The sequence below is a fragment of the Zeus faber genome (assembly GCF_960531495.2).
Source record: "Zeus faber genome assembly, chromosome: 21".
NCBI classification, from domain to species: Eukaryota; Metazoa; Chordata; class Actinopteri; order Zeiformes; family Zeidae; genus Zeus; species Zeus faber.
In genome coordinates this window covers 16,486,331-16,509,450 of record NC_137208.1, presented here as the reverse complement: position 1 = coordinate 16,509,450, position 23,120 = coordinate 16,486,331, and the positions used below count along the sequence as shown (strand labels likewise).

The following is a 23,120-nucleotide window of genomic DNA, read 5'->3' as shown; positions in this document are numbered from 1 at the left end:
CTGAATCACAACAGCACACACCATTAAGGGCTTTTTAGACCTGATCAATGTCAGTTGGCCGGCCGTGGTTCTTCCCTGTGTAGACAACATAAGCTAGGATTTCGAGGGCATTCAGCTATCGACAGCAGTGGCTTTTTGATTTGCAGGTTCATTTTCATGCCGATACACGAGTGCTGGAGCGCCTTCCGTGTGACGATGTTGTGCTGCCCTTGGAAACTTTGACATCCTGGCCTTTATCAGGGCAATTCGTCCACAGTGATGAGGTCCGAGTTGCGATGTTGAATCGACATCCTTTTTTAATGTATATTTTACTCCGTTGAACATGTGCTCATTTCCGATATCAGAGTGTGTGTCGGAGAAAGGGAGGGAGAGTGACAGTGATGGAGGGAGGAGGAGAGAGGGGGACTGTGTCGGGGGGAGTGTGAACGCCACATTAGCCTAGCTGTGCCATTAGGCCCAGCTGTCTGCTTGCTAACTCTCCCCCTGAATCCTTAATGGAGGTGCATTCTTCAAGGCTCGGAGCAGGCCCATTTCATTAGAGGAGCCTTTTCCCGTCGTTCGGAGCGAGAGACCCCGGTACAAACAATAAGCGCTGTTTGTTTGCAGCCGCAGTGTCATTTTCTCCGATAACGGCGTGCGGAACAGCTGTCAACAAGAGGTGAGGAGAGAGGAGACGGCGAAGGCGGCGAGAACAAATGCCAGGCGAGCCGGCGAGGGAGAGAGACAAAGAAGCGAACCGGAAGGAAAAGTGATTGAAGCATGTCGGGACGATGTGCATGATAACGGCAGATACAAATTATAACTCTGAGCGAGAGAGAGGGAGAGGTTAACTGGTTTATTAAATGAAGCCATTACAATGGTCCTCCAGTGGCAGTGGCACGCTGGTTAGAGCAAATGGCTTAGTTATGACTGGGAGATGAGATTCACATCCAACTGGTTATGGAGATATACAGTATATGTACTGTATAAACAGCACGATAGCTGCATACAATATGAGGCTGCTTGAAAGCAGACCTTTTATGCTCCTTCAACCAAGTTATGGTCTCTGAGGTCCTGAAAACAAGTTGTTCAGATTATGCATGTTATGTTACGTTACAAGTTATGGGTTCCGTGCCAGTGTATTTACTTTCACCGATTTCACCTTGTCAGTCCACCAAAATGTATTTCCGGACAAATTTGAGGCGAGAAATAAGCAATCCAGTTGCCGTGTCTTCACTCATATTAGGCCTCAAATAAAAAGTTTGTTCCGACTTTCCCCGTGTTGTCTGGAGGCTCGGGACTTTATTTGTTTTATTTGATTACGGAAACGTCGGAAAACGGTTTTGTTTGGAGAAACGCGAAATGTGCTGCAGCCTACAGTACAGTCAACCTAATGTGGACACACACACACACACACACACACACACACACACGGACAGTTGGTAATAATTGCTTTTTCTTTTAAAAGATTAGTGCTGGTCTCTGCAACCAACAGAGCACTTCCAATGCTTAGCTCTTAGCTTCAATGCTTGCGGGTCCGGACGCACTCCCGGCTTGGGTGGAGTTACTCAGATGGAAGGCGGTTCTAATTCTAATGTGGCTCAATGCTATGTAGTACTGAGACACAAAGCTTTTTATGACATGATTTCTGAAACAGACAGCTCACCAAGAAATGATCGAGTTGTCCTTTTTCACAGTTTGTTTGTTAGTAGTCCAATCAGAGACCAAAATCGATGTGCACAACCGCTGAAAAAGTTATTTTTTGCCCAATAGGTTCCTTTTAAAAGATTTGGGAACACACATTCAAGAAGCAGAAATGACAGTGACAATGGCGCCAACCAAGAGAGAGGTGAGAGGAACGCTTATCGCGGACATTTAGCAATTGTTAAGGGAGAAATAGAGGCAACAATGGAGAGATTAAGAGAGCAAATTATGGGGTATATCAACGGTAAACAAAAGGGAAGGGGCAGTGCGGTGTAACCCGTTCACCTTCGGTCGAACAGCAAACAACATCTTTCAGTGAACTGATGGATAGACGGTTCAGCCCCTCACGCCCGTAGAGCGGCAGAGTGCTTGGGAGCGGAGCACAGCGGCCAGGATAGACGGGCAGGGCGGCTGAGGCTGTGCCAGCTCTTAGACAAATTGCCTGGGCGAAATCCAAGGTCAGAGCGTTAATAGCCCGGGCCCATGTGAAATCAGGCCTATCGCCTGGTAATCCACAAAGATTTGATGAGAGGGAGATAGCGGGGGAGGAGAGGACTAAGTACATGTTGGCCCGTCATGGTGCTCAGGAGGGGCCGCACAGAATGAGAATGCCGTGATTTTTGATTTTTTTTTTTTTCCTCCGCCCCCTCTTCTTTTTTTCTTGTCCAAGGACTCCGTGAGGAAATTGAAACATAACTATGCATCGCCCCCGTTCAAGAACTTATCAACCTGAGTGCACAACCGCGGCAACGTGCTTTCGGTCGGGAGGATTGCACACAATACTTCCCGTAATTGTTTGGTAATTGGCTTTATGCGTCCATTCCTGCGTGCCGATCATGAAAAGCCTCCGTCGACCTTGTCGGTACTGTAATGCGGTGCAGCGGCGTTTTTGAACATCGTTTCGTATGAAAACAAAAAACAAAAAAATCGATATTTATCTCGGATGTTGTTAGGTCTGCCGTGTCTTTTCAGTGCAGAGCAGCTGTTGAGGCTCATGGGTGACTTGGGATGAAAGACTGCAAATGTTATCGGGATCATATCTCATCTTTATCTCCCCTCGCGAGCAACGTTTCCTTCTCAAAGCCTCATTATCCTTCTTTCTTCCCTCAGTCTCTCGTCCGCCTTTTTACATTTCATGGCGCTTTGCCTTCTTTCTCGACAGCGTGAAAGTCAAGCAGACGGGCCGCTGTTGTGTGCCCGGGAGATCTGCCTGTGTTTGCTTTCTTTTCTTCTTCTCCTCCGCCCCAGTCAACACACTCCTCATACGCGGCCTTTTTTAACCTAATAATATAATTCTATTCTTGGCTGCGCGGCGGTAGTGTACGTGTGCGGAAGGTGGACTCAGTAAAGCACTTTGCGAGAAGTGGGACCTGGTGTCCATCCCTGAGTGTCTTGAATAATGGACAGTGTGACGTGAAAGAGGAGGGAGAGAGGTTGTCAAAAAGTAGTTTACCCCTCTCTCATTCTTTCTCTCTCTCTCTCTCTCTCTCTCTGAGGCGTGTCTACCATGATTTGACATTGACAGGTGCTCCCAGTCTATGGGAAAGAATGGTGAGGAGCTTCTTGCCCCGTGGGCATTAGGCACACATCAGGGCCCTCCTGGGGAAGCTGGGTCCATTGGTTCTTAATGGCAACCACTAGCTAGCCTAACCTTGCATGTCAGCGATGCCAGCAGCCAGTGGGTTGATAATGGAGAGGGGATGCTAGCAGAACAGCCCAGCGAACATCAGCTAATGGGGAGTTAAGCTTTATGAAGTGTGTCATTGGATATTCCTCCATCAGTCTTTAGTCGTGTGTGTGTGTGTGTGTGTGTGTGCGTGTGTGTGCGCGCGCGCATATGTTTACCATCTGCATCTGCCTTCACGTGCATGTACATCGTGCAGGGTTGTGGTGAGGAGTGTGCGCACTTACATACATGCGTGTGCATGTTGTTCGTGGGAATGTGTCATTGGTAAGAAGTAGTGCGTGACCTTGCGAGCTAATGGGAAGTTTGATGCCCGCAGGCCGATTGAGTTTGGATTAATGGTTGGGGAGACTGTGTGCAACGCTGATGTTGCTTCCCAATGAGATGGAGAAATGCACAATCTGTCTGCCTTCACCCAGAATGAGGGTGTTTCATATCATGATATCATTCTGGTGATATGCGGCACAGCGGGGAGTTTGACTCTCGCTCTTCTTCCTTTTTAATTATTTTCCACTTTGTCTCTCACCCTGTTCGCCCCTCCCCCCTCACAGTTCGTGATTCTGCCCCTGTTAGTGTCACAAGCTATACTAGCAACAAAACCCAAATGCAGACGTGGGAGGCCGACCAAAGTTTTAATCATTGTTACCACAAACTGGGGGAATGGTTCAGGTGAAGACAGACAGGCAGAAAGGCTGGCGGAGGAAGTTGGTGGCTGACAAACGGGAGCAGGACGGACTGGAAGAGCCGGGATCACGGAAACACGGGATCACGGAAACACGGGATCAGCAAACACGGGATCAGGGAAACACAGAATCAGGGAAACACAGAATCAGGGAAACACAGAATCAGGGAAACACGGCATCTGGAAACACGGCATCTGGAAACACGGAATCTGGAAACACGGCATCAGGAAACACGGCATCTGGAAACACGGCATCAGGAAACAGGGGATCAGGAAACAGGTCATACGGAAACACGGGATCAGGAAACACAGGATCAGGAAGCATGGGATCAGGAAGCATGGGATCAGCAAACAAGGGATCAGGAAACACAGGTTCAGGAAATTGGGGATCAGCAAACACGGGATCAAGGACAACATGGCTCAGGAAACATGGGATCAGGAAATACGAGATCAGGAAACACGGGATCAGGAAAAACAGGGCTCAGGAAACACGGGATCAGGAAACAGGTCATACGGAAACACAGGATCAGGAAACACGGGACCAGGAAACATGGGATCAGGAAACACGGGATCAGCAAACACGGGATCAGGGAAACACAGAATCAGGGAAACACAGAATCAGGGAAACACAGAATCAGGGAAACACGGCATCTGGAAACCCGGCATCTGGAAACATTACATTACATTACATTTAGTCATTTAGCAGACGCTTTTATCCAAAGCGACTTACAATTGTTCACACACCGACGGACGCAGCCATCAGGAGCAATTAGGGGTTAAGTGTCTTGCTCAAGGACACTACAGCATGCTAGCAGGAGGAGCCTGGGATCGAACCAGCAACCTTTGGATCACTAGACCACCAGCTCTACCTCCTGAGCTACCATCCCCCGGCAACCCGGCATCTGGAAACACGGCATCTGGAAACACGGCATCAGGAAACAGGGGATCAGGAAACAGGTCATACGGAAACACGGGATCAGGAAACATGGGATCAGGAAACACGGGATCAGGAAGCATGGGATCAGCGAACAAGGGATCAGGAAACACAGGTTCAGGAAATTGGGGATCAGCAAACACGGGATCAAGGACAACATGGCTCAGGAAACATGGGATCAGGAAATACGAGATCAGGAAACACGGGATCAGGAAAAACAGGGCTCAGGAAACACGGGATCAGGAAACAGGTCATACGGAAACACAGGATCAGGAAACACGGGACCAGGAAACATGGGATCAGGAAACACGGGATCAGGAAACACAGGATCAGGAAGCATGGGATCAGCAAACAAGGGATCAGGAAACACGGGTTCAGGAAATAGGGGATCAGCAAACACGGGATCAAGGACAACATGGCTCAGGAAATACGAGATCAGGAAACACGGGATCAGGAAAAACTGGGCTCAGAAAACACGGGATCAGGAAACACGGGATCAGGGACGACAGGGATCAGGAACAACAGGGATCAGGAAACGCGGGATCAGTTAACACGGGATCAGAACAGGGAGGCTAGAAGCGTGTTCAGTAGTCGAAGACGATGTGGCACCAGAGGAAGGGAACAGCAGAGCTTTTATGCAGGGTCACTAATTGCTGGCAGCTGCTGTACTCCGAGTGGAGTGAGCCCGATCGCTGACCGTCATCAGGTTGTGGAACCAGGACCTGAGGGGAGGACAGACATAGAGGTGAAAAAGAGGGACAGGCCCAAAACCACCAAAACCGAATATAAAAGAAAAAACACACTCACACAGAGCACGCGGGTCACGTGGGAGCAGGCTACTGTATAGATCCGTAAGACTGCCCTCTTTTCTCGTGTCCCTACACGAGTACCTACGTCTGGTCCAGGCATTGACGTCTGTAATCGTCTGTGCCAGAGCTGGTGGCCTTGCGTGTCGTTGCTTCATACTGTGCTCCTATTGGGCACTCACCACGGTAACATTGTGTCACCAGCCAGCCACGCTCCAAGATCATTGCACAACATTTCTGACAGGAATCCCTGAGCCCGTCATAATGAATGACCCAAGACCACGGACCATGCCTTACCACAAATCTTGTCCAGTTCGATTAAGATTTGTCTGGGACTTCCTCGAGAGGCCTTTCCTACCGCCGTACTGTTTTTCCAAAACTGTGTCTGAAGACAACCAGCAGGTCACTTCACGAGCAGGTGTGCACTAAGTTGTGTGCGGCAGCCGTGCAAACAGCAAACACACCTCCTGAGTCAAGTCCCAATTCACAGCGCCAGTTGTCGGGCGTTTGTCCTCCTCATGTGCCGGAGTTGTCATTGGACAACCTGATGAGTGATGTAATAATGAGGACAATAGAAGGAATAATAGATCCCCTGTGGATCTTCATTCAATATTTAGCGTTGTCACTTTTCAGTGTCCCCTTAACTTAAGGAGGACTGACACCAGGGCCCCACGGCGGAGCGTGGGAACATGGAGGTCTCGTTGTGGAGCTCCGTGGGCTCAGCGTGCAGATAATGGAGAAGTTTATTTCGCAGCGGGGTTCAATTTGAGGCAACGTCAAGCTGTAATTGCTCTTTTTAATATCGTTGAGAGGGTTACAAGAGGTCCGGTCCGCTTGCCCCCCCCCCCCCCGCTCTATTCTGTGTCTATTTTGACGTCTTGTTCTCATTTGTGTCAATGCCTTGTATTTGTATATTCCTCTGTTCATTTTGTCTTTCTCTTCAACCAAAAAATGGTCAGCGAGACAATAACGCCCCCAAAGCTCACCCCCCCCCCCCATTTTACAAACTCATTGACTCATTCGAGGCAGGGTGGGGTTTCCATGGCAACTGCTGTTTCCTCTCCCCGTCTGCGTCAAAGACTCGATTCCTTTTAAAGTCTCTTCCCCCACTTTCTTTATATTTCATTATCCAAATTCACTCCGCTCCCATCCATCCGTCCTTCCCTTCGATCTTCCCCTTTTTTTTTTTTTTTTTCCCTCTTCTTTCTCCCCCCTCAAGTGAAAAAACGGCTGCACTGAAAGAGATGAAATGCCTCGACAGCCCTGGACACGAAATTGATAAGTGTGATTTGACCTGTCCCCTGTCGGGAGGCAGGCTCACCGTGGCCGCAACCGTAAATTGATTCAACAGGGTGGGGGGGGTTGTGGGGGGCGACGACACACAGATGTACCTTGGCGGCGAGACCCCACGAAACTGAATCCCTAATTGGCCACGGTCACGAGAAGACCGCAGGGATCGCCAAGGATACGGAACAGCCTGAGCGTGTCGGACGCTCCGCCCTGTGACACCACTCCATTTTGCTTTCATGAGAATAATGTGATTCCATATCTCCTTTGATGTAGCGCTCCAACGGCACAGCGAGGATATAAAGATGGACGGACGGAGAAGGTCCTCGAAAAGGCCACATCCTTCTCAGGGGAATTGAGCGTTGTCCTGCGTCGAGCCCCCGTTGAGCCTCCCGACTCCGAGACAGCCAGATTCGACAGTAGCCGGGACACCTGCAATGCAGTGACGCACAAGTCTCCACGCCTTTTACTTCTTCCAACCGACTAAATGTGGAACAATTGTCCAACACCCCGAAACTTGTGGCACGTGGGCACGTCCTGCCATGACAAATTCATCGCTTCCATAATTCCATTTGTCACTTCCATTCCACCCAGTTATGAGTAAGCATGGGTTCACTGCTCACCACTAGGTTGTTAATGAAGTTCATCTCTGCTCTCCCTCTCACCCATGTGACATGCAAAGGCACAACAGATTCCAGGAAAGTAAGTGTGTGTGTGTGTGTGTGTGTGTGTGTGTGTGTGTGTGTGTGTGTGTGTGTGTGTGTGTGTGTGTGTGTGTGTGTGTGTGTGTGTGTGTGTGTGTGTGTGTGTGTGTGTGTGTGTGTGTGTGTGTATATACTTCTTCCACTGCTCACGTGCCCATTGTAGGCGCTTTTGGTTGTGTAGGTGTTTTTGGTGGTGGACAGGGGTCACCATGTGCACTCTGACCGGTCTGCAGCTACGCAGCCCCATACGCAGCAAACTGCGATGCACTGTGTGTTCTGACACCTTTCTATCACAGCCAACTTGTGCTACAGTAGCTGCGCTGTGGGATTGGATCAGATGGGCCAGACTTTGCTCCCCACGCACATCCATGAGCCCATGGGCTCCTTCCTTGTACCACTTCTGGTAGGTACTAACCACTGCACACCGGGAACACCCTACAAGACCGATTGTTTTGGAGATGCTCTGACCCAGTCTTCTAGCAATCACAATTTGGCCCTTGTCAAAGTCGCTCAGATCCTACGCTCATTTTTCCTGCTTCCAACACATCAACATCAAGAAACTGACTGTTCACTTGCTGCCTAAATATCTCACCCCTTGACAGGTGCCATTGCAACAAGATGAGCAATGTTATTCACTTCACCTGTCAGTGGTTTTAATGTTGTGGCTGATTGGTATTCTATCTGATCTATATACAGGATATCTATATATAAATGTGTATATATAGATGTATACAGTATATACGTATATATATATATATGTGTGTGTATATTTTAATGTGTGTGTGTATATGTGTGTGTGTGTGTGTGTGTGTATATATATATATATATATATATATATAGATAGATAGATAGATAGATAGATAGATAGATAGGTGTGTGTGTGTGTATATATATGTGTGTGTGTGTGTATATATATGTATATGTCTGTATATGTGTGTGTGTGTGTGTGCCGCTCTTATTACTGGCTATTATGGTCATAACCAATCTATATTATCCACCTGTGATAGAACCTTATTGCACTTGTGGGTGGAGAAGTCGTTTAATGCTCCTAGAGTGAGTTGTTTTTAATCCTCTCAAAATGAAACTCCCACCCTCGTTTCTCCTAAACTGCGCTCACATCATGCATCATAGTATTTTAATTTAATTTAATTTTTTTGATGCAGGGGACTTTTGTTCCCGAGCGGTGCATTACTCGGCCCCAGTTTTGCGTCCTGACCGATAGCATGCACGTCCTTATCTCTGGAAAGGTAAATGGAATCCTCTTCCTGGAGCCGTCACTTTGAGGCCTGCATTATCTGGACAAAAAAAGAGCAAAAGTTTTTCCTATTCCATAAAACAATGGAATTTGAAACAGTATCACTGTTTAAAAAAATTACCAAGCTAAACCCCTTTTTTATGTTATTTTTATTGTTATTATATAATTATTATTGTAACAATTATTATTACTGCTATCATTCATTATTTTCCTCAAATACAAAACCAACAAAGCTATGAAATGCGTTTTAAATATGCTCAACTGATAGGTCTGAGGAAATGCTGATGAAATGTTCGGTTTCAGACTATAAATTGCCCAGTTCTAGAGGGTAAGTTATCCTGAATGTTCTGGCAGCCCTCCAACGCTAATTGCTCTCTGCGAGCAACAACAAAGTGATTTGTTTTCACGTTTGGTGGGGTCTGGTGTCTGACACTTTTACAGTGTTTGAGTGCAGCCCACACTTCATCGTATGTCTGGTTTAAGTCCCAGTGATCGCAAGAAATTCAAAATCAGTCAGGCTCAATGTGATGAATTGCACAGAGGTGGCCTTCTTCCTTTGTGTGTTTTCAGTGCGTGTGTTTCATATATCTATATGTGTATGGGTGTTGTTTGTGCGTATGCATGGGTGACGCCAACGGGCACACAGGTCACGTACCTGTCCATGCCCAAACACTCAGCAGTGGCCTCCGTCACTCCTCCGCGACCCTCTCTGTCCCTGCATTGAATCAGGCCCACCCCTGATAGAAGGATAGAGAGGTGCGTTTGATTTGGTTCACAGAGCAGCTCGGGGCCACAGAGACCCGGGGCAACGTGGCATTAATATTCATGCGCAGAACCTCTGTGTCCGAGAGGGGCATTTCAGCACCAAACTGTGGGCCAAATCCTCCCTTTTGAGTGGAGTCGCCTGCACATGAACAAACAGGAAGGGCATCCATTATTCAGCTTTGCTTGAGCCAATGAAGAACACACACTCAGACACACAAACGAGTACTTGGAGAAGCACGCATTAATAGACTGTCAACAAAGCCACATTTCCTCATCACTTTTTGCATGATTGTCCGCTCATTTGTTTTTGTGCAAATGAGTGTGTATGTGCGCGTGCCTGTTTGCAGATGCACAGCTTGTGCTGTCTGCGTGTTGACAGCAAAATGAAAGCAGACAGCGTGATTACTTCTGACTCTGAATTTTCTTGCTCCTCTCCTCTCATCTTCCAACTCTCTGTCGGCGCTCTGGCCTGGAAATGTCCTTTGCACGGCTCGCTTAGAGGCGACGGATTGGATTCTGCTCTGCTCTGTCCCATTTCCTTGCTCCCCTGCAGATCATGCTCTCACCTGATTGCCTCACACACCTGAAGCTTGAGTCGTGGAGTCTCCACACGGGTGACCATCGGCAACGCCCCAGAGAAGTCCCTTTAAGAGGCATCTGCTGTTCCTGGGTCCCTCGTGTTAGTTACAGAGTCAGTGATTTAATGAAGATAGGATGAGTCATAATTCATTCTTGACATTTGCAGTCTCAATGGGACTAAATTTTTGGGCCTACATATGTGGAATATATCATTGACCCTGCCCTCCACCCCCTCGCCTCAGTCATCATGCTTTTACCATTTCTACCTCTTAGTGCCTTAGGCCTCTTAGTGAGATATTTAATCTCTGCTGCATCAGCAGGACCGTGGGAATTGAATGTTCCACAGCCTGCTGTCTTACGGCGAGACCTGCAGGATGATGTGGGGGGAGGTAAAAAGCAAAAGACCGTCACCGTCAACGATTCATTACAGACAGTGATCGCCTCAAATAAGCTCAGATTGGCAGTTTTGAATTCCAAATGTAATGACAATGCGGCGGTTAGTCTACGCACTTATCTCAAATGGCTTGTGGTTATTTTATTGTTTTAGTATTCATGAGGCCAGCGGAGAGCGCGAAACGTGGGGAAAATGGAGAAAGTTGCATCGCCTTGTGGCACATGAGCTCAGCCTCTTGGAGTGTAAAAGTGCAAAGCTGGGGTGGAACCCGGCGATCGCCGAGGATAATGGCTCTGAGGTGATCGAACCTGTGCCTCTCATGTGATAGTTATGTCACGCCGAGGGATACAGTGTTGAAAGGGCTTTCTTGTAACAAATGTTGTGCTATGATTGAGTGATCATCTTTTTTGTGTACTGGTATTTTTATTCAGTTTGATATTGTCCTAATGTCTACTTCCTTTCATGTGAGATTCATAAATGTAATCTACCTAGGTTTGTACCTCCATGGCTTCCATGTGAGTCAGTCACATGATTTCAAGGTAGAGACCAAGGTACAGATTTTAAGTAATAGCTCAAGTAATAGAGCTTCATAAATCAATGAAGCAGTTTATAATTCAGTAAATTCTGCTCGACACTCCAGAAGAGGTATTTCCGCTCATCAACGTTAGATGTGGTGGAAAAATTCAGCTTTTTCTTTTTTTCCCCACTTCACATAGTCACATTAACAAACATTTTTTACCAGGTCTTTGTCTTGATTCTTACACAAACTCACGCACACACACACACATAGAGAAGAAAATATTTAGTGTCGTTTTTTTTTTCCCCTTTACATTTCTGACTTGTTTTTTTCAACACTTATATCACACCATTGTCTATTAATGTCTTTTTATTTAGGAAAGTAAATATGACAATTATTCTCTTGTACCCCCCCTGCTCACTCTTTCCCCATCTCCCGCAATTTCTGCTCGTTTTGTGTTTGGATGCGCTTCACCGGGCAGCTCAAGCCTTTGGTTGCTCAAGGTTGATTGTTAAAAGGGCTCAACAGAAAGCGAGTCCCTGTTTCCTTTGTTTGACACTAGCAGTACACATCCCGAGACAAACACACACAAACAATGAAGGCATCAAACATGCAACTGACAAAATCTCCCACAAACAGCAACACAAAACACAAGAGCAACAATTATTCCAATGCAAGGAAATTTAATGTGTTGTCCTTAGCCAAGGGATGGTGTTAAGTGCACAACATGTCGCGGGGGGGTGTCCAACACTGCTGCTTGAGACTGTTGCTGTTAATTATTAACCCCCACATGACAAGAAACTGATTACATGTTATACTAATCCACCAATATTCAAGATATATGCATGAAAAAAACTTTTCAAATGTGTGCTATAGAACCCAAAACTAAGGAAAATAATAAAATAACAGAAAAGACTTAGTCTTTTACAAAAACAGACCTAAACAGAACACCAGCCAAATACAGTTGAAACAAAGAAACGGGCCAAGGTCATGTCGGAACAAACCACTAGAAGGAAACATGCCCATATTTGGTAAAATATGACAAGTATTCCAGGAACCGTGACAAAACCTTTCCAGAAACAAGGGAAAAAATCCACAGTAAGAAGACTTGTGATTAGTTCACACCCCACAAGACTGCGATTGGTTCCCTAGGACACATCCCCAAGACCATGATTGGTTCCCTGCACTGAAAGGGGCAGGGAACCAATCAATGTATGTAATAGGAGGAGAGAAATTCTTGGGTATTTAAGGAGGTCCGAAAGATCAGTTTGTAAGACGGGCTCCGGAGTCCCACTGACTGTTTATCGCTGTACTTGACACTCAGATACACAATAAACTTTTTTGCATCAGACTTGGACAGGCAGACTCTCATCAGACGGTTCCAGTGTTTGTTCTTCCAAGTTTTCTGAGGCCAGAACACTAGTCACTACTAGAAATGTCGTCCAGAGATCCAGACTTTTTACTGGCCCAGGTCTGGACCTTCTTGGTCACGACAAGACCTCCCCTTGAATAACTACACGTATCAGCTATTGGAGTAAGGAGCATCCATTCAGCAGCATTTCCATTATCCAGTAATTGCTGGTTTTTGACCGGTAAAATCTGTTGCCGTCCGAAAGTCTCTCCGGTCATAATGTCCTGGGAAAATAATTCCCTCCGAGCACAATTAGAATTAGTGCTGGGTGGTTCATTTCGAATAAAAAAGTCTGTTAGTCCAAAGATCTGTTAATGTCCATGCTTGGCAAGTTGCAACAGGGAGGCCAATCAGTTTCGAAGGATCTAAAGCTGATCTGAAAGCTTCATCTCTGACCAATCACGTTTGTCCATATATAACTAAGCCCCGCCCTTTCCCTGGTGGACAGGTTGCACTTCTGACCCAAAGCAGATGGTAAATATTAATTGTGTAAATTATGTTGACAGGAGGTCCCGACGAAGATGCACAACAGCACAAACTTTATAATTTATTTGGACCTACCTTCCATATTTATTTTGTTTTTGATTTGATCAAAATTGTATTTTCTGTTTAATGTTAAATAAAGCGGCTGCACTTGTTACTTATTGTTCACAAATGCAAATGATTTGATTTCAAGTAGTAATAGTTGTTATTCTTATGTATTTATTGTTAAAATGGTGTTCACCGACCGGACACATTTTATTTTGAATATTCAATAAACAATATCATCCATCTATGATGATGTCATTCTCTATATAGCCTGTTTGACAATTGTTTATAAGCTCAGTAAACACAGCTAATATTTGACCGGAATCTCTCCCATTTGTCCGTGAAATTGAAATCTTCCAGGACACGTTGATCGGCACCAGTTTTTTCTAACGGAAACTCTGACATCGCCTGTCACTCCCATACACAAGGCCATTTACTGTACACATGCACACACTTGCATAAGAAAAACAACACACACTCACACGGCATGCAATAAAGTCTGTTTGTCCCATTGTCAAGGCCTTTACAGCAAGTGTGCAATTTAAATAATTATTCACTTGAGGCCAATATGCTGGATAGAAGCATCCAAACAGGATCCCCCTGCCAGTCCCTTAAGTGTGTATTTGTGTCAGTTGCTGTACCATATACAGGTGTGCACTCAAGGGCTTGCGTGTGTGTGGAGGGGGCCCACAGGAGATCTCGGGGATCTAATCTGCTGCGGCCTTTCCTCAGATTCACTTTTGTTCTATCTCGAAGGCCAAGTCTCCCCTGCAAGTGGAGCCAGCCGATTTGTCTGGCGCTGGAGTTGAGGTGTGAGCGATGGTATCTGCAGGGAGTTGATGAGAGCCCATTATGGGCCAATTATGCTGATCAATGTGATTATACTGTAACTCCCGCCTCTCCTGATTGATACTTGTATATGCAAATTGCTTGGCTACCTCCTTAACTGCTGAGCGGGGGGAATGAGCATGTTGGGTAGGAACTAAGTGAGGAACCATTTACGCCCGAATCCTTCTGAAATACCAACCTTAGCAGTCCCTAAATGAGTTCTTGATTGTTTTCCACCTGCACTTAGGACCCATGGAGATTATGCAGATCAGGAGGAGGTGGTGTGAAATGTACCACTGTTAGCTTTTATACATCTTGAACTCGTCAATGAATTTGTCACTGGTCAATCAGTTGCTGTAGTTCGGGTTCTGGCTTTCCATTTTCTTAAGTAAAACAAAACTTGCTTGGCTATTCTTGCGTAGCTTGTGTTTGACCAATCAACATTCATTGCTACCAACTTGATTATAATGGTCCCCGTTCTCGAAAAAAGTACCACCTCGCTGCCGCTCCGTTTCCTTATGGAAAGAAACAAATACCATGCATAATGGGAACAGTTTCTCAATCACTCTATATATATATTGTATATATTCTCACCGGCCACTTTATTAGGTACGCCTGTTCAATTGCTTGTTAACACAAATAGCTAATCAGCCACATCATATGGCCACAACTCATTGCATTTAGGCATGTAGACATGGTGAGGTTGACTTGCTTAAGTTCAAACAGAGCATCAGAAAGGGGAAGAAAGGGGATTTAAGTGACTTTGAATGTGGCATGGTTGTTGGGGCCAGACGGGCTGGTCTAAGTGTTTCAGAAACTGATTTTCACACACAACCATCTCTAGGGTTTACAGAGAATGGTCCAAAAAAGAGAAAATATCCAGTCAGCGGCAGTTGTGTGGACGAACATGCCTTGTTGATGTCAGAGGTCAGAGGAGAATGGGCAGACTGGTTCGAGATGATGGAAAGGCAAGAGTAACTCCAATAACCACTCGTTACAACCAAGGTATGCAGAAAACCATCTCTGAACACACAATAAGTGGAACCCTGAAGCAGAACTGGTTTCTTTACATGACAATGAGTTCACTGTACTCCAATGGCCTCCACAGTCACCGCATCTTAAACCAATAGTGCACCTTTGGGATGTGGTGGAACGGAAGATTCGCATCATGGATGTGCAGCCGACAATTCTGCAGCAACTGCGTGATGCGATCATGTCAATATGGAGCAAAATCTCTGAGGAATGTTTCCAACACCTTGTTGAATCTATGCCACGAAGAATTAAAGCAGTTCTGAAGGGCAAAAGGGGGTCCAACCCGGTACTAGCAAGGTGTACCTAATAAAGTGGCCTGTTGTGTGTGTGTGTGTGTGTGTGTGTGTGTGTGTGTGTGTGTGTGTGTGTGTGTGTGTGTGTGTGTGTGTGTGTGTGTGTGTGTGTGTGTGTGTGTGTGTGTGTGTGTGTGTGTGTGTGTGTGTGTGTGTGTGTGTGTGTGTACACACACTCACAGACGACACAACAGAGCCAACTAGTCTTTGTGGGGTGACGAGGATTGTTGTGGAGATTTATTACCAGAAACCCCCCCCCCTCTGGCTATTCACGAGCAGGCCGTTTGACTTTGCACCACCTTGGGGTGTTTTGAAAACCATTAAAACGACGGCGCTTGTGGGCATTTGAGACATCTTACATGTTATTGAAGTGGAACTCTCTAAGAGGAAGAAAAAACAACAAGGGAAAGCAGCGGAGAGCAATTCTGTTCTAATATCTTCCCGCTTTCTCTCTCTCTCTCTCTCTCTCTCTCTCTCTCTCTCTCTCTCTCTCTCTCTCTCTCGCTGAGGTTTGGCATGTAGGAAAGGAGCTGGGCGTCTGGTGAGCTAGACAGTGTGAAAGGGTTGTTTTTCTATTTGCGGGTATGTGTAGTTTTATCTGTGCAAGTACGCGAAGCTCATTAGTTTCTCCCGAGACTCTTATTCTGTGTGTTTGTGTTTGAGTGCCTGTCGTTGTTTTTGTGAAAATAGCAGTCAAGTCATTGATATGTGCCCCTTGATCAGTCTGTTATCTCCTTTCCCCTGCTAAGCCACTGCAGCTCTGCCAAGTCAAAGGCTTTTGTATGTGCAAAATAAAGACCCATAAAGTGTACATAAACGAACACATTGCAATACAACACTGCACAGAAGTTATTGCCTGGTCGCTCACTCCTGTCTTTTGAAGTCTAGAAATCCCAAATCCAAGCGGAAGGGTTGGAAAAAATTGATACTCCAGAAGAAATGCAATTACATTTGGTTGAGTTCCATTGATTCACTTTTGGAAGCAATTTGAAAATTGTGATGGCTCATATATACATAATAATATACTTTGTTTGGATGTTATGAAATAGTTTTTTCCAGTTAAATAAAATACCGCATCATAAATAAATTTATTGAGGTATTTAATTTGAGACTGAAGTTGTGCCGTGTAATGTTTTTGCCATGCACATCGTAAGGTATCGTGAAAAGGTGGTAGCAATTCTCATTATGTGTAAAATGTCAACATATGGATTCAGAATTATATCCTGAACCGGTATCAGATTGCATCAATATTGACTCGAATCTTGACCCTTTGTATTGAAATCGAATCATTATATATATTCAGCACCCAGCCCTAGAAACCAGAGAGAGAAAGAACAGATCATAGCGGGAGTTTATCACGTTACGTTTTTGCTTCAATAGCACAACGGAGGCCGACAGTCTTCCTCGTAGCACACCGAGTCATACAGTGTCTGACCAAGGGTATTAATGAGCCTCGTCTAGAGTGTATCATGAGATTTAGCTCCAGGCTACATGTATTATTGATGCCCAGTGGAACTGGAGGCCTTTCACCAGTCCCCAGGTAACCTCTGCAACTCACAACAGCTCTAACAAGATCTGATATGTCTTTACACTGTCAAACTCTAAATTTGACAAGCATACAGTCGACCCTGCTTCACCATGTATTGGGCTAGATCTAGTGTATGTAGAGCTTCTCTATGTCTGCTTTCACACATGCACTGCAACACTGAAAGTATCCGGACATTACCCGTGTGAGCGCAAATGTCTGAATCTTTTGGACCGGACTTTACCCGGACTTTACCCGGTCAGCACCCTAGTACAAAGTCTGTGTAATGTCCAACTGAGTGGTATGTGTGAACAGAGCAGGTGAGTGTCTGGAGCGTTCACGGTGAGCGAGTGGGCGTGTCCCGTGTTGATGAGGTCTCTATCATGCACCAGTTATTTATCTCGTGTGGATCTTCGTGCACTGAACGTGGCTGCTTTGTACTCCTTTCTGCTTTCCTTTCTACTCTTTTATTTATATTACACCGAAATACATGGAATATCAACGCCAAAAAAGACAAGACGGTAGCCTCGTCCGCCATCTTTGGTCTGCTGTAAAACTCTGTGTGGAGGTGTGTTCCGGCCCAGGGCCAGGGAATGAGGAAGAGGGCGCAAAACAGCGCTGGCTGGCGTCTATTTATTTCTAGTTTAAATAAAAAGGTGGCTCGTGGGCCAAAAAGGGCAACTTAAATGCTAGCAGGCAAATGATGAAATTGTTCGTTCGATCGGCGCTTAGAGGCGCTCTCCCTGTGATCTCGGTAGAGCGCTCCTCATGCCCGGTCAGCAGCATTTCACGCAAGCCCGCTGCTGTCCTTCACTGTGGGAACAACAAACGCCATATAACTTCCTGGTTTGGGATCGGACGAATCGGCGGAGTCCTTGCGTTGCGTCGCCCGATCCGCAGCAGCTGAGCGGCCCCGGGATGGGAGCCTGCACAGTCTGTCTGCAGCGACGGCTTGACCACGCCCCCTTGGCCTGCCACACTCCGCAGTGTCATTGCATCATTGCCTCACGTTCTGCCTCCTGCATGCTCTACCCAGGCTCCACCTGTCCAAACCAAACAGAATATTTCCAGGTAGTGTAAATGCATCCGACAGAGATAATCTTGGGTTGTGTGTGACGTGTGAAAGGGCAATTCCGGACATTGTCCAAAGGGCAGGTATGGAAGCAGCCTATGTCTTCTTTCCTAAATATGATCCGTGTGTGTGTGTGTTTGTGCATCTGTTACCGATCTGGAGTGTGTGTGTCCGTGTCCCGAGTGCTGCTGCCGCATGTCAGTGGGTCTGATGACACGCCATGCGCCCGGCGCTGCAGTCCCCATTTGAGAGAGGCGTCCCAGCCACAGCGTGACTCATTTGAGCGCCGGGCCACTCGGAGCACACGCTCCTCTAATCTCCGCAGTCCCCAGAGTGGGGAAAAATGGCTGCACTTAGCCAATTAGAGCACTGGGACTGGATTAGGTGGATGGGCATTAGGCCTGTGGGAGCAACAACAACACCGACGGAGGAGAAGCGACGAGGAGCACCACACCAAGGCCCACACGGGTATAAAGTGATGAGAGCCCTTGCACGAGCACGCTCTCTTTCCAGCCGGACAGGCAGCCTCACGCAAGAGCCCAAAGCAACTTCTCTCTCTATCTCTCTAGACGTAAACATGTTGAAAGCTACCTAGGAGCCATCTGAACCACATGCCCCCTACGAAGCATTTGACTGCAGCACAAACAAGCTTTGGATGCTTGGTAATGGGAGGAGCGGGTGAGAGCCTACAGCTAGACAGGTACAGCAGGACCTTTAAACACCAAAAGCAACGCTTTCTTCGCCCACCATTATTAAAAATAGATATTAGATAGAAAATGTATCGCAGATTCGTGTTCCGAGAGACAAAAAAGCATTTCAGAGTGAGAATTTAGGTGAAGCCCGGGCATCTGAGAGGATGCCCTGTAATCTGATTGGTTGGGATGCCAACCTGGCGCTGGTTACCGTTGGCAACGTCTGCGTCTCGCCTAATTTTGGCTGCCTTTGTTGATATTTATTTTGTTCTGTTGTGGGTTTTTTTTTTTTGTTTTTTTTTTTTTGCATTCTCACCCCCTCACAACACACACACACACTATTTGTTTCTCACCCTTTCTTCTTACCTAGAATAGGATGATCTATTTTGAAACGATCCACAGCCGAAAAGGTCCTTTTGCTGACTCTGCCTGTCCCCTTTTTTTGTCCTTTTCTCTTGCTGTAGAGATGGTAGGGCTGGGCTTTTTGATGATCATTTGGGGACTATATGTACTTTCATAAGATATTTACAAACAAGATATCTGAGAAACAACCATTAGTAATGTGGATATTATGGCCACAGAAGTAGAAGTGTTTATTAGAACACCTAGAAGAGTCTATGACATTTGGAGACTTGCATTACTTCACTGTAACGCAGCCTTAAAGAAAACATTTTACGATATCACTGTTATGACCAGCTGGTTCAGGTAACAACACTTAAGGGAGGTAAGCCTTTAATCAACATTTTAATTTGGTAATTATAACAAACTCAACTTTATAGGGTGTGAAGTCAGTTGTCAGTGTGTGGTGGAGGTGTCAGAGTATTCCCAGTCAGGTGTTTGAGAAGGCTATGTTGTATGGTGCAAAAACAAAACAGGCAAGCCAGGGGTCCGGCCATCCAGGGAGAGGGAGAGAGAGCCAGCTCATTGAGGAAGCCTGGCTTTTATGCCCTTCCCAGACGGTGCAGGCGGTCACCAATCAAAGGGAGGCGGAGCCCCACAGCAACCAGGAAGCCAAGCAAGCAAATGGGTGGGCATAGCACCTACAAAAAAAACAAAAAACAGAGCCAAACAGCCTGGGAAGAACAGACAGCTGGTACCGTCCCAATCACAATATTACGATAATCAAAGTCCCAGACGATAGCAATATTACATTGATATATTTACACAGGTTTCTAACCGCCAAAGAGTTATCAGGGAATACGGAGTTTACGTAAGAAATGTTCTCTTCGTTGCAGTGCCTCCATCCTGGCCGGATTCACGTTGCAAAAATGATCCCCACGCTTAATACTGTATCGTGTCGCCAATCAAACCAGGGTTGGTTTGGCTATTTGGCCGAACAGTGGAGCTCAGCTGCAAAGACGAGAAACGGAAACGCGTCCAGTCTCTGCGGAGACAGGTCTTTATGTTTTAAAAAATGCCACTCAGACCCAAGACGTGTCTTAAAATTAGAGGTACGGTCCGGGTTCATCGGCAACAAGCGCTTTGCTTGCCCGCTGGCTGCACCGGAGGGCGGCGCTCCGATGGGGAGCGAGCGGACAGAGAGAGGTAGAATGGGTAGAGAACTTTCCTTCTCTCAGGCAGAGAGTGTAGGACAAGTTGGAAATGATCACACCGATTTGATACCGGTGAGTTAGGGTTATTGTTTTCGGGGACGGGGGGGGGCTCTGTCGGCGGAGGGAACGGAGTCCGTCCTGTAGGAGCTCGGAGACGGGGAGCGGCGCACTGGGCTAAAAACGAAAGCGATTCTGTTGCCTAGCCTCGCGTGATGTTAGCCACCTCTCACGTGAGCCTCACGTAATGTATTCGTGTGTCAGATCCGCCTGCCACACGCCGCCCGAGTGGGGTTTTCAGGGGCCCTCCGTCACAGAGACAGACAATGGCGTTGAAAACACGACAGTTTTATCCCAGTGAGTGGGCAAGGTTGAACAACCCCGGAGCAGATGGAATACATGTCATGACAAGGGTTCCCCGCTTGTGTGTGTGTGTGTGTGTGGGGATGAGCATTTTACCTGTTGCTCATTGACTGCTCTAACGAGCAACAGGCGTACAGCCACACTGATCCTGGGCCCAATTACCTAGATCCAAGACAGGTGTGGCTGCTCAAACCACACCACCCCCATTCCACAATCCGTGGAATGGGGGTGGTCATCTACATGGGAACAGACTCGAAACACAACTCGAACAGACTTTGGATGTTCTTGGTTGGTGGGCTGTTAAAGTAAATTGTATTTATTTGTCCAAACGCTTGCACAAAAAACATAAATTAAAATATATATATATATATATATATATATATATATATATATATATATATATTTGTTTTGTTTATGTTCTTTAACCATGCAGAAGCTGAAGCTAAACTATCATATGATTGGCGGCAGTAATGATATCAGCGCGACCTTTGGCTTCGCTGATGCCATTAAAATATCCATCAACTGAACTATATATTCTACATGAATTTAAGTGTGTTCGCATAAATATCTACGTTAGACGCTGTATTTTATTATTTGGAAAGATGCCAAAGAGGGGCTCACAAAGATTGTAGTTACACCTCCTATAACCACGGGTTGATTTTCCCCGTTTAATGTGCAAATGGCTGCACAAGTTGTCTACCCTGCAAGCCAAGCGGATGCTTCAGCCTTGGTCGGCTCCGGCTGTTTTCCTGCATTTTTCTTTTTAGTCCTCATGAATAAACATGCATTTGAACCAGGGTGGCCAAACTTGTATTATGTGTCTGCCCTTCTTCCAAGCGGCTTTTTTAGTTTTTCGAATGAGAATGTTTCTTCCCATCTTCATGTGCCAACTCATTTTCTCCCTTGGTTTTAAAGTGGAAATCCATCATACTGTCTCAGAAGAAGTCCCAGAATTCCACTCGAAACCGCAACATCGGGGTTTGCCCTCTTCTGATTGACTGATTTGCTTTTTGTCTCTTGGCCACTTGAGGTGGCGGAGATATTTTTTCACCCAGGAATGCTGTTCTTTTTTATGTATATTCATCCATGTCCACAGTTCACTCAGCACAACTAGCTGCGCTGCGTCACCGAATTGGAAAAAGGATCCAATATGGGATTTTAAAAACAAAAGAACCTTACGGGTCCCCACTTAAAGGAACAGTGTGTAAATTTAGCGGCGTCTAGCGGTGAGGTTGCAGATTGCAACCAACAGAATACCCCTCCCCTTCCAAGCCTGTAGGAGAACCTACGGTGGCCTTCCTGATGCTTACCCACTCCCTACGTAGATATAAAGGGCTCGTTCTAAGGTCACCAAAAAACACAACTATTCTTATTTTCACGGGATTATACACTAAGACATACTTATGAAGTCCGTTCTGCTAGATGCCACAAAATATTACATATTTGTTTTTAACCAGTTACCATTTGTAGATGCTCGGGTCAATTTAAATATTTAATTGAATTGACATAAATGAAAATTACTTTTCACGTCAAAATTACGTCATTATCATTTCCTGGCAGTCCGAAATCACTAACTTTCTGTGAGTGACGAGGCCATTCGTCATTGTTGATTGAGTCCAATGGAATTGAGTCATGTTTTTTTTTTTATTTTTTTTTTTTATGAATGAACATACTTTCACTTAGTGGGGACGCTGAGTGCTGTCATGCTGAATAGGGTCAAGGATCTATATGCACGTTCGCACACAGCCACGCTACCAGAGCGGCTCCCTGCTTCTCCACCCACCTGAACTTGGCTCTAGTCGTCACTCGTCACGTTCTCTCTGCCTCATGTGTGCGTTCATGCCCGCATCCTATCAGGACACCTGAGACACATCCTTAACGGCAGGTGAACAGGGTTACAGACACACACACACACACACACGCCCACACATACACACTTTCTCTGTCGATCTATCTCATTCTGTTTTCCCACCGCTCTATCCTCTCGCTCTCTCTCTCTCCTCATATGCCTCGTTCCCAGACAGCAGCCTACATTCCCTCCCCATTGCCATGGTGACAGACGTGATGTCAGCGCTCGGTCTGCGGAGGTTTGTCAGACTATGAAGTTATTCCCCTCATAACCACTGTCATCATAAATGTTGTGGCAGCGAAATTACCAATTTCGTCCGTCTCGCAAATGAAATACATTATTTATGTACTGTATATCTATTAATATATATATATGGGAATTTATACGATTTTATTGATACCAATGCCATAACCGATTCTGCTTATCAGTCTGATTCTTTTTCCATTCCCTTATTGATAGCTGATAAATTTTCTGTGTAGGGAGGGGGAAAAAAGCAAGCCTACACAGGTTTTCAGCATTGACAGCATTGTTTTATTATCTCTTGAGTCTGAAGGGTAGAATGTCTGCCTAATAACATTTGAACTTGTTAAAAAAAAAAAAAGCTTTCTTTGAAGGTTATAACTTATATCAAAATTGAAGATCAAATAAACAATTCTTCTTTCGAAAAATAGGCACGTATGCCTAGTA

At 45.9% G+C, this 23,120-nt stretch overlaps 1 protein-coding gene across 1 annotated transcript in view; it reads left to right on the top strand.

Annotated features, from left to right (window-relative positions):
- Positions 1-23,120, top strand: part of magi2a (membrane associated guanylate kinase, WW and PDZ domain containing 2a) — a gene marked incomplete at both ends in the record, with an annotated part of 192,299 nt that overhangs the window by 57,467 nt on the left and 111,712 nt on the right. The window lies entirely within an intron of this gene.